Source organism: Taudactylus pleione, unplaced genomic scaffold, assembly GCF_031769625.1.
Source record: "Taudactylus pleione unplaced genomic scaffold, aTauple2 ptg000644l, whole genome shotgun sequence".
NCBI lineage: Eukaryota > Metazoa > Chordata > Amphibia > Anura > Myobatrachidae > Taudactylus > Taudactylus pleione.
The window spans coordinates 2513282-2528027 of NW_028285046.1; positions in this window are offsets into that span (position 1 = coordinate 2513282).

Consider the following 14746-nt stretch of genomic DNA (forward strand, 5'->3'; position numbering starts at 1 on the left):
CAAATTTGACATTTGCAACCTATAGAGGGGGGTCACTTATATATGACCCAATAATATTTTGCCTGGCCCAACAAGGTTTTGGGCATGAGGTATGCTGGCAAAGTGGGCAAAGGAGCAAAATGTATTGATTTGAATAAGTAGTTTTAGTTTGCAAGGGTTAAATAGCATTGGGCCACAATTTACACGTGAAACAAACAGAGAAGGGTCACTTACATTTGATCAACTATTATTTTGCCTGGCCCAAAAAGGTTTTGGGCATAAAATAGGCTGGCAAAGTGGACACTGGTACAAATTGTATTCATTTGAATAAGTAGCTGTAGTGTAGCAAGGGTTAAATAACCTTGGGCAACAAATTTGGCCTTTGCAACCTATAGAGGGGGTCACTTACATAAGAACCAATTGTATATTGCCTTTCCCAACAAAGTTTTGGGCATGAAATAAGTTGGCGAAGTTGGCACAGGCACCAAATTATACTATTTTGAATAAGTAGCTGTAAACTTAAAAGGGTTAATTAGCCTTGGGCTACACATTTGATACCTCCAACCAACATAGAAGGGTCACTTACATACGAGCCACTTGAAAATTGCATGACCCAACAAGGTTTTGGGCATAAAATAGGCTGGCAAAGTGGACACTTGTACAAATTGTATTCATTTGAATAAGTAGCTGTAGTGTAGTAAGGGTTGAATAACCTTGGGCCACAAATGTGACCTTTGCACGCTATAGAGGTGACCCCACTTACATAAGAACCATTTGTATATTGCCTTTCCCAACAAGGTTTTGGGCATGAATTAGGCTGGCAAAGTGGGCAAAGGAGCAAAATGTATTGATTTGAATAAGTAGCTTTAGTTTTGCAAGAGTTAAATAGCCTTGAGCCACAAATTTGAGACTTCCAACCAAAAGAGGGGGGTCACTTACATATGACCCACTTATATTTTGCATGGCCCAACAAGTATTTGGGCATGATATAGGCTGGCAAAATGGGCAAAAGTACAAATTGTATTAATCTGAATATGCACATGTAGTGTTGCAAGGGTTAAATAGCCTTGTGCCACAAATTTGACATTTGCAACCAACAGAGGGGGGTCACTTACATATGAACCACTTGTGTTTTGCCTGGCCAAAAAAAGGTTTTGGGTATGAAATAGGCTGGCAAAGTGGGCACAGCTGCAGATTGTATTGATTTGAATAAATAGCTGTAGTTTTGCAAGACTTCAGTAGCCTTGGGCCTCAAATTTGACACTTGCAACCAACAGAGGGTGGTCACTTACATATGACCCATTTATATTTTGCCTGGCCCAACATGGTTTTGGGCACAAATTTGGCTGGCAAAGTAGCAAAGGTGCAAAATTTATTGATTTTAATAAGTAGCTCTAGTTTTGCAAGGGTTAAATAGCATTGGGCCACAATTTACACTTGAAACAAACAGAGAAGGGTCACTTACATATGTTCAACTATTATTTTGCCTGGCCCAAAAAGGTTTTGGCCATAAAATAGGCTGGCAAAGTAGACACTGGTACAAATTGTATTCATTTGAATAAGTAGCTGTAGTGTAGCAAGGGTTAAATAACCTTGGGCAACAAATTTGGCTTTTGCAACCTATAGAGGGGGTCACTTACATAAGAACCATTTGTATATTGCCTTTCCCAACAAAGTTTTGGGCATGAAATAAGTTGGCGAAGTTGGCACAGGCACCAAATTATACAACTTTGAATAAGTAACTGTAAAGTTAAAAGGGTTAAATAGCCTTGGGCCACAAATTTAACCCCTCCAACCAACATGGAAGGGTCACTTACATATGAACCACTTATATTTTGCCTGGCCCAACAAGGTTTTGGGCACGAATTAGGCTGGTAAAGTTGGCAAAGGAGCAAAATGTATTGATTTGAATAAGTACAGATCTGCCCAGCTATTTTGTTGCTCATGGCGTGGCGTGAGTCGCGCCATGGACTTGTGGCGTGGCGTGCAGGCCTCTGAGTCGCGCCATGGACTTGTGGAATACTGTGGTATTCTTCAACGAAGGATATGCTACGGCATGTAATTCAGTGCTTAACCGCTGGGTGGCGAGTGCTCCACTTTTGTAATTGCATGTAATACAGTGCTTAACTGCTGGGTGGCGAGTGCTCCACTGTTGTAATTTGTACTGAATGCCTTGTACAGAATGCACACTAAGTACGGTAGTAGTGGGATCTGTATGAGAGAGAGCTCTCTGTATTACACGTTTGGCGCTATGGTGGCTGTCAGCCATCTGCGATGGATTAGAAATGGAGGGGGGTACAATGGGATCTGTGGCGCCAAACCATACGCCATGTAGCGCTATGCCATCACAGAGCATGCGCAGTTGGCTGTATTACTGCAGCCGGTACAGTACTGTATGCTGTTGAATTTCCATCTCTGGCGGGCGCATGCCCAGTAGGAGGGTTGCGATGGGATTTCTGGCGCATGTCCAGTGGGGACGAGAGTCATACACAGTGCGCATCAGGTCCCTTCCCCCAAAGCAAGCAAGAGCCTCACCTTACCATAATAAAGGAAGCTTTGTTAATCCATTTACTGTAAGCAGTCAGCTCTGCCCTAGTGTCCTGAAAAGTGCTACGAATTGTGACCATTGCTAAGGACACCATCCCCCGTCTGCTAGGACAACTAGTGTGCCGCTATGAATGTGCCTGTACTGAATATTAAAAACTGACGATGCCGTTGAATTTTGCACCACAGAATAGTGATTTTATAACTGCAGAAACTGTTAGTGAATCTACTGTCTAGAATGAGAGAAAGGCTCTGTATCACAAACTGTGCGCCCAAAAAGCAAAATGCAAACATGCGACAGCGTAGATGCGGTATCAGCCTTATGCACCATGGCTATGTCCCTTGGACTGTGTCTGAGAGTAGTTTCCGACTGTGAGAGAGCGCTCTGTGTTCAAAGCTGACAGTGCGTTTGAAGCGCAAAATAGCGTTGCACAGCAAACTTATGACATTGGTGATGCTGCTCCGACCATGCACACTAAGTACGGTAGTAGTGGGATCTGTATGAGAGAGAGCTCTCTTTATTACACGTTTGGCGCTATGGTGGCTGTCAGCCATCTGCGATGGATTAGAAATGGAGGGGGGTACAATGGGATCTGTGGCGCCAAGCCATACGCCATGTAGCGCTATGCTATCACTGAGCATGCGCAGTTTTCTGTATTACTGCAGTCGGTACAGTACTGTATGCTGTTGAATTTCCATCTCTGGCGGGCGCATGCCCAGTAGGAGGGTTGCGATGGGATTTTTGGCGCATGCCCAGTGGGGCCGAGAGTCATACACAGTGCGCATCAGGTCCCTTCCCCCAAAGCAAGCAAGAGCCTCACCTTACCATAATAAAGGAAGCTTTGTTAATCCATTTACTGTAAGCAGTGAGCTCTGCCCTAGTGTCCTGAAAAATGCTACGGATTGTGACCATTGCTAAGGACACCATCCCCCGTCTGCTAGGACAACTAGTGTGCCACAGAATAGTGATTTCATAACTGCAGAAACTGCTAGTGAATCTACTGTCTAGAATGAGAGACAGGGCTGACGGTGCTGTGTATAGCATTACACCACAAACTTGTGACAATGTAGTGATAGTGATTTCATGACTTTAGAAACTTTTCAATCCCGTGATGCCCACACTACTTTGCCACTACGGTTATGACTACATTACAGTGCACCACAGACGCCTGCCGTAACGAGTGAATTAGTGTCGACGTGCGTCGTGCGATGTACGGCGTGCGATGTACCACGTGCGTCACTGGCTAGTGAAAATGCCTTCTATGAGGGCAAGACGCTACTCGTCCGGCGAGCTCTTTGTCTTGGTGAAGTGGTGGGACCAAGCGTTCCCCACAAACCAAGAGAAAGAGCTCGCCTATAGAAGCACGAGCAGAGAAATCTATCGCCTATATGGCGTACGGCGAAAAGTACGCTCACTCCAGCACAGGTGGTCGGACCTGCTGAGGAGGGACAGGCCTCGCCTAGAGCGAATTCGGAGGCGAATAATTCGAAATAAGTACAGCATTGCTGTATAATTACATGAAATACAGTATACTGTACAATAACGAATACAGTACAATGCACGACTCTGACATACTCTACATTACTGTACACTGCACTGTAGGGTGTTGGATACTACAGTATCTGACGATGACTGACAGTTGTTAACACATACTGACATGACTGGCAGACATTTGATTGACAGGCTGATTAAATCTACAGTACTGTACATGGACTAAAGGGTTACACACTATTGGTCGACATGGCTTGTTTGATTAATAAATTAGTAACAAAAGGCAAGTTGCTTGATCCACCATTCTAATGTCTGTCGACCAAATCTATGTTAACCTACAGTACTGTACACACTATTTTTCTGTGCTGGGCCTGCCCCCTTTGTCTGACATTATTACTGTACGTCATGGACAGATTCAGGGGTCTCCAATCAGCTCCCAACTGTCATCTCACAGGCTGTGTTTGAAAAATGAAATTTGGGAGCTTATTGGCTGGTATCTTATCACTTCTCACTCTGTGCTCCATTTACAAACGAAGGCAAATACCAGGGGGAATTTTCGTTTGGTATCACTGTGATACAAACGAAAATTCCACTGGTACTGTATTTATTAATACCGTACTTACCCCTCCGGCGAGGTCTCGCAAAGTCCTCAGCGGGGTCCTCCGCTGGGTTCGGGCTCCAGTGTCATGCGCATGTGCCATCTTGTACAGCTCGTGGGGTGGCGACAGTGCCACCCACATAGCCTATGTGTGACGTTGCACCACTTGCTCATACAGTACTTTACTGGACTGTATATTTTTTTATATACAGTACAGTACAGTACCATACTCTTTTATGTTGGGCCCAATGCCAGCTTCACAGACTACAGTAGTTTTTCTACTACAGTGTACTGTATTGGTTTGTATTTTAATCAATAGCTAATTCCCTAAGGCCATCTACAGTACTGTACCGTAATCCCTTTCCAATTTGGAATAGAGGTCTGAACTCTTGTTTTCAAATTCTCCTTAATGACGACATGTATTTTTCCCCACAGGGCGAGAAGCCCCCCCTGCCCCGGCAGCGCCACCACCGCCGCCACCACCACCACCACCACCACCGGCAGCAGCCGGGCCCAGTGGGCTGAATTTTCGGAGTAAGTACAGTACACACTACTCTACACTGTTCTCTCTCTCTCTCTCTCTCTCTCTCTCTCTCTCTCTCTCATTTGTGTGTTTGTTTTTGGTGTTATGGAGACTCTGGTCAAAATTTGTACAGTTTATTTGTTTAAAAATGGTTTTGAGGGAAACTGACAGTACAGTGTTATTTTTCCACAGTCCTACCTCCACGACCACCAGCACCTTCTGCAGCCTCCTCAAATGACAGTGGTAATGATTACAACAGTTACAGTATGGACACAATAGTGTAATGCTACTGCCTTTTTGATTTTTTGTATAATATTTTTTTTCTTATACTGTACACACAGACAGACTCGTCATTGATGAGGAGGCTGCATGAAGCCCCATGCTCTGTAAGTACAGTACACCACATTGTTTTCTACAGCACTGTATATCTCTCCTTTTCTTCCCTTGTCAGTGTCTCTCTACCTACGGTATCTCTTTCTCTCTCTCTCTCTTTATCCCTCTCTCTCTTTCTCAGTGTCTCTCTTTTCTGTACTAGTGTAATAGTAACATTATTTTTTTTCAACAGTATCAGCAACGGAAGCCTACATTCCCGGGCCCAGTGGCCTCATCTGGCCGCGTAAGTACACTACACCACATTTTTTTCTACAGTACTGTATCTCTCTCTCTCTCTTTATCTCTCTCTCTGTTTTTCTCTCTCTCTTTCTCTCCCTCTTTCTTTCTCTTTATATTTCTCTCTCTTTAATTTTCCTCTCTCTCTCTCTTTTTCGCTCTCTTTCCCTGTTTTTCTCTTTCTTTTTCTCTCTCTCTCTCTTTCTGTCCCTGTCTCCCTCTGTTTCTCTCTCTCTCTCTTAAAACATCTCCAACGCCTTCTCCTTACACAATAATTGTTTCTGTCATTGTGTATTTTAGTTGAAGACATTGAAGTGCCTCAGCCCTCCCCAGGGCAAGAGGAGGACCCAGACTCCCCTCCCCAGCCAAGTAAGTACTGTATACAGTTTTACACTGTAGGACATTTTGTATTAATAATGTAATACCATGTAAGTACAGTACTGTAAATCTCTGCTTTATTTCCCTAGTCTCTCTCTCTTTCTCCCTCTCTCTCTTTCTTTCTCTTTCCCCCTCTTTCTCTCCCTCCCTCTTTCTCTCTCTCTTTTTCTCTCTCTCTCTCTCTCTCTCTTTCTCTCTCTTTACATGTTTTTTCCCACAGTTACAGAGACCATACCCCCAGCTGGCCCCAGCGAGAGTCTGCGTAAGTACAGTACTGTACACTACAGTACATTGTTCTCTCTCTCTCTTTTTCTCTTTCTCTCTCTTGCTTTTTCTTTCTCTGTCTCTTTCTCTCTCCCTCTCTCTCTTTCTTTCTCTCTCCCCCTCTATCTCTCTTTCTCTCTACCTCTTTCTTTCTCTCCTTCACTCTCCCCCCTCTCTCTCTCTTTATCTCTGTCTTTCTTTCTCTTTTTCTCTCTCTCTTTTTCTTTCTCTGTCTCTTTCTCTCTTTTTGTCTCTCTCTTTTTCTCTCTCCCATTCTTTCTCTTTCTCTATTTCTCTATCCCTCTCTCTCCATCTATCTTTCTCTTTCTCTCTCTCTGTTTCTCCCTCTCCTTTGTTTCTCTCTCTCTCTCTCTCTCTTTTTCTCTCTCTTTCTCTCTCTCTTTCTCCCTCTCTTTCTTTCTCCTCTTTCTTTCTCTCCCTCCCTGTCTTTCTTTCTCTCCCTCCCTCTCCCTCTGTCTCTCCCTTTCTCTCTTTCTTTATCCCTCTCTCCCCCTCTATCTTTCTCTTTCTCTCTCTCTCTCCCTCTCCTTTGTTTCTCTCTCTCTCTTTTTTTTTCTCTCTTTCTCTCTCCCTCTCTTTTTTTTCTCTCCCTCCCTCTCTTTCTTTCTCTCCCTCCCTCTCCCTCTCCCTCTGTCTCTCCCTCTCTCTCTCCCTCCCTTTCTCTCTTTTTTTTCTCTGTCGTGTGTTTTCATAAATTTTTTGACTTGTCAACATTTGTTTTTCTTTGACACACAGATGACTGCTTTATCGTGGAGGCAGGCAGCAGCCCTGCCCCGATCTGTAAGTACAGTAGTGTACTGTACATTACATTGTTCTACCACTATATACTTACTGTCTCTCTCTATCTCTCCATGCATCTCCAACCTCTTCTCAATACACACTAATTATTTCTCTCCTTGTGTTTTTCTTATTTTCCAGTACTGTACAGTATGTTTCGGTGACCTGTCTTTAGGTGCATACACACTAGACGATTTGGATGAACGCTAACAATATTGTTCAATGATATAGTACAGTACATTATACAGTGTTGTTCATATCATCTAGTGTGTACTGTATGCAGTAAATCACCAAGGATGCGTGTGCGACATTTTTCCATATTGTTTTCATGCAAAATGACAATTTTTTTTTACCCACAGTGCAAGGCACAGAAGGGCACCAGCCTCCCAGGGATGACTGGAAAAGGAGGAAATCAATTTTGTGTAAGTACTGTACCGTCCACTACTGTACATTGTCTTCTACTGTATCTCACTCCTTTTTTTTACGTTCACAGTGTCTCTCTCTCCCTCCCGTACTACAAAGACCCATCTCACTTGCTCCGGTGCTCGCGTGCGCACTGCCGGACAATCGACCCGGTTGCGCGCGGATCTGAATCAGGCCCTACTGTAATTCTTTCTCTACTGTACTTGTATAACAGGAACATTCTTTTTTTTCCCACCACAGTTCTGCAACAAGGAAAGCCTCGGCGCCAGTCCCCCACTGACCCAAAATAGGGTTTTTGCCCGGGTAAGTACTGTACCTTACACTACTACAGTATACAGTACTATAAATTGTCTTCTACTGTATCACTCTCTTTTTTGTGTGTTTGTATTGGTGTTATGTACAGTATGGAGGTGTTATTTTTTCTACCGTATAATCGTTTTTTCTTAAACACACAGTAAAAAAATTAAAACAGGAGCAGCCGGAGCCACAGCTCCCTGGCCTCTGTATGCGTAAGTAGAGTACTGTATCTTTTTCTGTCTCTCTCCCTCTCTCTGTCTTTCTCTCTCCCTCTCCCCCCCTCCTCCCCCCCTCCCTTTCTCTTTTTCCCTCTCTCTTTCTCTCTCCCTCTCTGTCTCTCCCTCCCTCTCTCTTTTTCATGGTTTTGATGGAAACTGTTCTTTTTCCACAGTCCTACCACCACCAACGGCGGCAGCGGCAGCGGAGGCACCACCACCACCAACGGCGGCAGCGGAGGTGGAGGCACCACCACCACCAATGGTGGCAGCGGCGGCACCACCACCCTCCAGTGGCATTTACATGCCGCGTAAGTGCAGTACACCACATTCTTTTCTACAGCACTGTATCGCTATCCTTTTTTACCCTTGTCAGTCTCTCTCTCTCTCTCTCTCTCTCTCTCTCTCTCTCACTTTCCCCCATCCCTCTGTCTGTGTTTGTTTTTGTTGTTATGGAGGCTCTGTTCAAGATTTATGGTGCGTACACACTGGGCGATAAAGTGGACGACTCAGGGAGCATATCGTGTAGTGTTTACGCACCATTACACAGTTTATTTGTTTCCAAATGGTTTTGATGGAAACTGTTCTTTTTCCACAGTCCTACCACCACCAATGGCGGCAGCGGCAGCGGAGGTACCACCACCACCAATGGCGGCAGTGGAGGTACCACCACCAATGGCGGCAGCGGCGGCACCACCACCCTCCAGTGGCGTTTCCATGCCGCATAAGTGCAGTACACCACATTCTTTTCTACAGCACTGTATCACTATCCTTTTTTACCCTTGTCAGTCTCTCTCTCTCTCTCTCTCCTTCTTTCCCCCCTCCCTCTGTCTGTGTTTGTTTTTGTTGTTATGGAGGCTCTGTTCAAGATTTATGGTGCGTACACACTGGGCGATAAAGTGAACGACTCAGGGAGCATATCGTGTATTGTGTACGCACCATTATACAGTTTATTTGTTTCCAAATGGTTTTGATGCAAACTGTTCTTTTTCCACAGTCACACCACCACCAACGGCAGCGGCACCACCACCATTTTCCACATTTAGAACGCGGCTTGCCGCCCTGAGTAAGTACCGTGCACTACTGTACTGTACATTGTGCCCTCCTTTTTACAGTGCCTCTCTCTTCCTCCTGTACTCCAAAGACCCATCTCCAACCTCTTCTCCTTACACACTAATTGTTTCTGTACTTGTGTAACAGGAATATTTTTTTTCCCCACAGTGCGGGAACGTGGAAGGCCACAGCCCCCCACCAGCCAGTTGCCAGAACCTGGGCCAAGCAGGCCTCACAGGCCGTGTAAGTACTGTACCCTACACAACTGTACAGTATATTGTCTTCTTTTGTACTCTCTCTCTCCTTTTTTTTGTTTTCACAGTGTCTCTTTCTCTCTCTTCTTTACTACAAAGACGCATCTCCAACCTCTTCTCCTTACAGACTTTGTATATATATATATTTTTTTTATAAAGGACATTACTCTAAAGGTGCCCATCCACTTAAAGATACCGGTATGACAACCACTGCATGATTACGACATTGTAATCATGCAGTTGTTTGTCAGTACAGTAAGTGATGAGCCTACTCTGAACAAGCACTTGTTCAGTGCAGGGTCATCATTCATTTGCAAACATGTTTTGCAGATACTGTACAGTAATAGTCATTAAATTGTGGGAGGTTACTGTACTGTATCTGCACCGCACCAAAAGTATCCCTCTGTCTGCCAGCTTCAGTCAGTATAATCACCTTTGGTGTAGCAATGTTTACACTGTATAGTACTTTTCCTGCATTGTACCGTACTGTAGCCATTGTATTGTTCTGTTTGTTTATGTACTGTACAGTACTTTGTTAGGAGCTACAGTAGCCAAACCATTTACAGTAACACCATACCATATAAAGGTAAATACAGCACTGTTAATGTGAATATATTTTTTTCCAATACAGTCTTCAGTCATGGACCCTCAGGGAGGCAGGGACCCCAAGGGAGGCAGGGACCACGCCTGACTCGAGGTAGAGTACAGTATTTACGTTAGTGTCAAGATTGTACAATATTGTATATTAGTGTTGTAATACTGTACCCTTTTTTTTCTCTCCACAGAACAAATTATGTTCTTTTTAGGCCTGTACCGGCAGATGGCCCACCACCTGGTGGATCTTTTTTTTAATTTTTTGGTCACCTTATTTTTGTTTATTTATGATTTTTATTAAAATTTGTTTTATTCAGTACAACGTTTTCTGTCTTTACTTGGTTCTGTGGATAAAGTACAGTATACTGTATTTACATTTATTGATACTGTAACAACTAAAAGGTAAGAAAATACAGTACAGTAAGTCACCCATTCAGTACTTTTATTAATTGCACACCACTCTTAAGGGGTGATTTAATAAAGCTTGGAGAGATAAAAAATTCGAGAAACTGTAAATACAGTAGCACCAACCAATTAGCTACTGTACTACAGTAACTGTCATTTTTCAAACACAGCCTGTACAGTGACAGTTAGGATCTGATTGGTTGGTGCTATTTATCTAAAATTTTATCTGTCTAAGCTTTAACTAAATAAATACACGACAAGAGTAAACTTTTTTTTAGCTAATCACGTGTTTTTGCTCCAATGGGTGAAAAAGTGCCAACCAATGTGCTCCCAACTGTCATCTCACAGGTGGTGTTTGAAAAATGACAGTTGGGAGCTGATTGACTGACACCTTATCACTTTTTTATCACTTCTCACTCTGTCTCCTAACACTGCTTAGTACAGTAAATACACCCCTTGGAGTGAAAAGACGAGACCGGCTAAAAAAAGTAAATAGACCACCCCTAAATTGAAAACGTCCCTCAGTGTATACAGTACTGTATGTCTACTGTACTGTATTCTACTGTAAGTGCCGGGCAGCTTGAAATCACTGTGATGGGCAACAGGGATACTGTACAGTATATGACTGTGGGCGGCAACCCCCATCGGCCGGCGCGCCCCTGGTGAGTGAAATCCTGGCCAATATGACGATACACCCCTGCATCTGTGTGTTATTGACTTTTTGTACCTTTTTAATGACAGATGCACGTGTTGGGTCTCAGGCGCACTTAAAGACTGAATTACATACAGTACAAACACCAATTGTATAAATTAATGACAATTTTTATTTAACCTACAGTAACATGCTTTACAGAGGGGGGGGGGACTTCTTTAGCTTTCCACCCCAGTAGTCCTCTACTGTCCCACGCTTCTTTCTTCTGCGCTGGCATGTCCTGGAGTTCCGAGCTGGACACGGACATGACTACTGTACAGTACCTAGGAGGAAAGAGATGACGTGAGAACAGTCCTTACTCAATGCCGACCGATACGCCCTACTGGACCGAGGACTACACTAAAAGGACTACACGTAATGAAATCAGACGCATGCGCTATGTAGTTTAGGAAAAGTGACATCTGGTGGGCAAAATGTTGTATTACACGTAATGACTTATTTCACTACTAAACTTTCTTTGTGGCGCGACTCATGGCGTGGTGTGTGGCGTGCCATGCGTGGCGTGAGAGATAACGCTGTGATGCCACGTTATAGCTGGGCACATCAGTAGCTTTAGTTTTGCAAGAGTTAAATAGCGTTGAGCCACAAATTTGACACTTCCAACCAAAAGAGGGGGGTCACTTACAAATGACCGACTTGTATTTTGCCAGGTTAAAAAAGGTTTTGGGCATGAAATAGGCTGGCAAAGTGGGCACAGCTGCAGATTGTATTGATTTTAATTAGTAGCTGTAGTTTTGCAAGGCTTCAGTAGCCTTGGGCCTCAAATTTGACACTTGCAACCAACAGAGGGAGGTCACTTACATATGCCCCAATTATATCTTGCCTGGTCCAACAAGGTTTTGGGCACGAATTAGGCTGGCAAAGTAGCAAAGGAGCAAAATATATTGATTTGAATAAGTAGCTTTAGTTTTGCAAGGGTTAAATAGCATTGGGCCACAATTTACACTTGAAACAAACAGAGAAGGGTCACTTACATATGATCAACTATTATTTTGCCTAGCCCAAAAAGGTTTTGGGTATAAAATAGGCTGGCAAAATGGACACGGGTACAAATTGTATTGATTTGAATAAGTAGCTGTAGTGTAGCAAGGGTTAAATAGCCTTTGGGCCACAAATTTGACCTTTGCAACCCACAGAAGGGGGTCACTCACATAACACCCACCTGTATTTTGCCTTGATTAACAAGGTTTTGGGCATGAAATAAGCTTTCGAATTTGGCACAGGCACCAAATTATACCATTTTGAATAAGTAGCTGTAAACTTAAAAGGGTTAATTAGCCTTGGGCCACACATTTGACACCTCCAACCAACATAGAAGGGTCACTTACATACGAGCCACTTGAAATTTGCATTACCCAACAAGGTTTTGGGCATAAAATTGGCTGGCAAAATGGGCACAGGTACAAATTCTATTCATTTGAATGAATAGCTGTAGTTTGGGAGGTTTAAATAGCCGTGGGCCACAAATGTGAAACTTGTAATCAACAGAGCAGGGTCACTTACATATGACCCAGCAATATTTTGGCTGGCTTAACAATGTTTTGGGCATGAAATAGGCTGGCAAACTGGGCACAGATTTGAACAATTAGCTGTAGGTTTGCAAGGGTTAAACAGCCTCAAGCCACAAACGTGACCATTGCAACCTACAGAGGAGGGCTCTTATTTTGGATCCACTTGTATTTTGACTGGCCAATAATGTTTTGGGCATGAAATATGCTAATGAAGTGGGCACAGGCACCAAATTGTAACATCTTGAATAAGTAGCTGTAGTGTTAAAAGGGTTAAATAGCATTGGACCACAAATTTGACACTTCCGTCCAACAGAGAAGGGTAACTTACATATGACCCACTTTTGTTTTGACTGGCCCAACAAGGTTTTTGGCATAATACAGGCTGGCAAAGAGGGCAAAGGTGCAAATTGTATTGTATTGAATATGTAGCTGTAGTGTTGCAAGTGTTAAATAGCCTTGGGCCACAAATTTGACAGTTGCAGTAAACAGAAGGCGGTTAATTACATATGACCCATATGTTTTTTGCCTGGCCCAACAAGGATTTGGGCAAGAAATAGGCTGGCAACATGGGCACAGGCACCAAATTATACCATTTTGAATATGTAGATGTAGTGTAGTAAGGGTTAAATAGCCTTGGGCCACAAATTTGACACTTGCAACCAACAGAGGGAGGTCACTTACATATGCCCCAATTATATCTTGCCTGGCCCAACAAGGTTTTGGGCACGAATTAGGCTGGCAAAGAAGCAAAGGAGCAAAATATATTGATTTGAATAAGTAGCTTTAGTTTTGCAAGGGTTAAATAGCATTGGGCCACAATTTACACTTGAAACAAACAGAGAAGGGTCACTTACATATGATCAACTATTATTTTGCCTAGCCCAAAAAGGTTTTGGGTATAAAATAGGCTGGCAAAATGGACACGGGTACAAATTGTATTGATTTGAATAAGTAGCTGTAGTGTAGCAAGGGTTAAATAGCCTTTGGGCCACAAATTTGACCTTTGCAACCCACAGAAGGGGGTCACTCACATAACACCCACCTGTATTTTGCCTTGATTAACAAGGTTTTGGGCATGAAATAAGCTTTCGAATTTGGCACAGGCACCAAATTATACCATTTTGAATAAGTAGCTGTAAACTTAAAAGGGTTAATTAGCCTTGGGCCACACATTTGACACCTCCAACCAACATAGAAGGGTCACTTACATACGAGCCACTTGAAATTTGCATTACCCAACAAGGTTTTGGGCATAAAATTGGCTGGCAAAATGGGCACAGTTACAAATTTTATTCATTTGAATGAATAGCTGTAGTTTGGGAGGTTTAAATAGCCGTGGGCCACAAATGTGAAACTTGTAATCAACAGAGCAGGGTCACTTACATATGACCCAGTAATATAGTGCCTGGCTTAACAATGTTTTGGGCATGAAATAGGCTGGCAAAGTGGGCACAGATTGTATTGATTTGAAGAAGTAGCTGTAGTTTTGCAAGGGTTAAACAGCCTCATGCCACAAATGTAACCATTGCCACCTACAGAGGGGGGCACTTATATTGGACCCACTTGTATTTTGCCTGGCCCAACAATGTTTTGGGCATGAAATATGCTAATGAAGTTGGGACAGGCATCAAATTGTAACATATTGAATAAGTAGCTGCAGTGTTAAAAAGGTTTAAATAGCATTAGACCACAAATTTCACACTTCCGTCCAACAGAGAAGGGTAACTTACATATGACCCACTTGTGTTTTGACTGGCAAAACAAGGTTTTTGGCATAATATACGCTGACAAAGTGGACACTGGTACAAATTGTATTGTATTGAATATGTAGCTGTAGTGTTGCAAGTGTTAAATAGCCTTGGGCCACAAATTTGACAGTTGCAGTAAACAGTAGGCGGTTAATTACATATGACCCATATGTTTTTTGCCTGGCCCAACAAGGATTTGGGCAAGAAATAGGCTGGCAACATGGGCACAGGCACCAAATTATGCCATTTTGAATATGTAGATGTAGTGTTGTAAGGGTTAAATAGCCTTGGGCCACAAATTTGACATTTGCAACCTACAGAGGGAGTCACTTACATAAGAACCATTTGT